Genomic DNA, 3,672 nt, shown 5'->3' with positions numbered 1-3,672 from the left:
ATTTTATGAAAAAGTAAATGTAAATAATTTTTTTTTTTTAAATATTGATTTTTATGGAAAATAAATGTAAACAATTAACCAAATCATTATTCTTCGAAAAAAAATGAATAGGTTGTTGATTCACAGTATTTGCAGAGTTGGAGGGCCGGGGAGCTCAGCAAATTTATGATTGGAAAGTCTGCAATCTACTAGATTTGAAGACTTAAAAAAACAATCTGATTGGGTTTTGTTCAGATGGAGCAAGTGTGATGCTTAGGCGGAATTCGGGAGTAGGTACTAGACTTAAAAATGATTTCGCTGGAATTGTCATCTGGCATTGTTTGAATCATCGTTTGCAACTTGTTTTGGATGACTCTGTAAATGACATAAAGCAAGTCAATCATTTCAAAATATTTATGGATAAGATCTGTAGTATTTTTCACCAGTCCAACAAAAACACAATGGCACTCTTCATTTCTGAGGGCATAGGGCAACACATTTTGAAGATAGGTAGGATTTAGGGACAACCATGGGTATCTTGTTGGTTAAGATCTGCACTTGCTGTGACGTGCTTAGCCTGCATTGTATATATACTTTTACAATAACCCTATATACTAAGGGATGGCTTCCCGCCTGTGCAACTAAACTTCTTGAGGGATCTAGCTTTAATGATATTTTGCAAGAAATGTCATTACACAGTAATACTCTCCAAGCAAGAAGCATAACTTTGTTTCGTGAAGAAAATCTCATAAAAATAGTTATCAAAGCATTGGAATTGCTGAAATATAATATAGGTAAACATGAAAAGCGAATTGATGAGAAAGAGTTGCTTCTGATGAATTCAAAGAACATTCAGTTCACTGGCAATAGACGATTTGTCTGCCTCGTCAAAAGCTACCGAAAGCAGTTGTAGATAACATGAAGAAAAAATCATTGTTGTTAAAATCATTGTTGTCTTAAAGTAACAAAGTGATGAAGAAAACTTGATTGAGGAAAGCACTTGTAAAGTAGAAGAAATTCGAGTTCCCTGGATTGCAGCTGAGGAACGACTTGGCAAACTCGGTCATATCTTGCATCATGAAATAAGTTTGAATGACTTCACAGACTTTGTGGAAGATGTTCTGAGGAACTACCCTAATTACCAAAAAATTAATGCCAAAAAGTAAAAGTGTAGAAAGAGCAAAGAACATCAATAATATAGCAATAACCTTGGCAGAGGCAGAAAACAAGTTTAGTCTTTATAGCATTAAATGTTTTTCATCCATTTAGAGTCCCATTCCAATACAAACTGAACATAGTTTTCCAAAGTCCATTCCATTAATTTGGATATGTGTACATTCGTTTTTTTCTCATGTCTATTATAGTGAAATTACAAAATTGATGAAAATCTTCTTGAGTTTCATAAAATTCCATATGACTACACTAGATAAGATTGTATTAAGATTTATTTAATATATATATACTAATAATACTCCAGAGATCAAGATGAACATTATTATTTTTCTTACAAATTAAAACAATAAGAATGAAGTAAAATAAAATATTTATTTCTATATAAGATACTATTAAGTTTATATATTTTTATGCATGCATGTGTATATATTTTCATGTTTGTTTCATGTTACAAAATATTGAAAAAATAGGTAAAATTTTTTTTCTGGAGCAGTGTAACAGAACACGTGTGAGAAAATCAGCAGCAGCTGTAGGATCGCTGGCTTGTGAATATATTAGCAGCAGACCTTAAGGCATGTATGCAAATTAACAAATATGCACGAGCTTGCATGACAAGAAAAGGAGGAAGAAAATACACTTTGTTATCAAGGCCAGAAGTGAAATGCAAGTTGGGAAAGATGGATGTGTTTAAATGAAGGTGAGAAATATTTTTCTGAATCAGCATTCCAACTATTTAGCAAATGTAGGTTTAGTGCAGAAACATTGTTTACTTTTAGGCGTCAGGGGTCAACAACCAACAAGGATATCACGGCAAGTAAGGAACAATAATTACCTCGTCTATAAAACAAAGAACTTGATCGCTTTAAGGTGAAAACGCAAGTGAGAAAAAACATGCATTTATGAAAATTACTTACATGTGCATATTATTCACATCTTTTAATAAAGAATTCTTACTGATTGAAAATAACTATTTAATCTTATAAAATTGTTGATGTAAACATGTTTTGTTATAAAATTTCGTTTTCTTCAATTTTTCATCATAAAAATTCTGTTTGATTTTAATAAATACTTACAAATTGATGATCGTAATATGCATTAATGTTTAATTTATTTTCTTTATAATAAATATGCACATCACAATATATTCTTCTCCAACTAATCTAGCAATGGTTATTGTAAGAATATTCATTGGAAAAAAGAAACATTTTTTAATGTTAAATTATATGTGTACGTGGTAAAAATAAACAATGCAGAATAAAAGTATTTAATCCAAAATAAAATTAATAAAAATATCTATTCTAACATTTTGTTAAATTTATTTCACGTTTTCTCTCCTCAAAAGAAAAAGGTTAAGAAATGATTTAGCATTTAATGTTGTCATATCACTGGTGACTTGGATGGGCGCATTTGCACGACTGGTTTTGTTGATGTTTCCAAACCAACTAGTTTATCCACGAGAAAAGTGTGTTAGAAGGTCAGTAGAATTACACCTCACACAAATTATTTTCATCTGATAATAGATATATTTATTCTAAGTAAAAAAATTCGTTCACAAAAATATAAAATCCCTCAAAATATAACGACTACACAACTTACTATCTACATCGAGGCTGTAAATAGCTAATCAGTTTATAATTGTTGAATACCTTTTGTAGAAGTGCGGAAATTGAGAAATAAAGCTGCATTATCTGGAAAATGTTTTCTTTTCAAAATCATGGTGAGTGTTCTCTATAGGCTTCAGTTGTTGATCCGATTCCTCTGAAGACATCACATGATTTCAACTTGGCAGGCAGAATACATGGGTCGGAGGCCATTACCTTTGAAAGTGCAGTGATATCTGATTCGCTTGTTTGCACCTATACACTGTCCTTAGATCATCTACATCAGAGTTACCTTCTCCTAGATGCATGTCTTTACTAAGACGAAAGATGCATCTCTCCTGGTGAATTAATGCATCACTAGTGAACTAATGCATCACCTGTACATTTTTTATGATCCGGCACAGTACATACAGCAACTAACCTTCCCAAATGATCACCCATCTGGTACTGGCCAGGCTCACCATTGCTTAAGATTGGTGTGGTGGAAATCGGTGTCAACATAATTGTGCTGTATAATAATAATAAGCTTCTGTAATTGTAGTCATAGAAGAATGTGAGCATGACGTTGCCAAAAACAGGCTGCATCGTTATATTTTTTGGATGTGGTGAGTCCAAGTGCTCCCAATGTATCATCTGGGTTTGTACCATGGTTCACAGTTGGCTCATCAATGACAGATGTATTTTAATTCTCGTTGTGAATGGAACATACAACCAGATGCTATAAAATTGATGTTATGACAGGCTTCAATACTTAATGCCTTCGTCTAATTTTTCATATAAGCTGATTTCATAGAAATAGAAAATTAATAAAAACAGATGACAGACGTTCACAAAATATCAAACAATACAGAAGACCTACATTACAAAAATATTTTCATTTTTTTTATTTTACTTTGTAGGAGCCGGAAGTTATGACAAC

General features: G+C 32.1%; 1 pseudogene; it reads left to right on the top strand.

Annotated features, from left to right (window-relative positions):
- The first annotated feature begins 218 nt into the window (after positions 1 to 218).
- Positions 219 to 892, top strand: LOC145270087 (E3 SUMO-protein ligase KIAA1586 pseudogene; annotated as a pseudogene).
- The last annotated feature ends 2,780 nt before the right edge of the window (positions 893 to 3,672 follow it).

Source organism: Euprymna scolopes, chromosome 46 (genome assembly GCF_053919585.1).
Source record: "Euprymna scolopes isolate OS-2025 chromosome 46, ASM5391958v1, whole genome shotgun sequence".
Lineage (NCBI taxonomy): Eukaryota > Metazoa > Mollusca > Cephalopoda > Sepiida > Sepiolidae > Euprymna > Euprymna scolopes.
The sequence above is the reverse complement of the archived record's forward strand: the minus strand, read 5'-3'. Positions and strand labels throughout refer to the sequence as shown.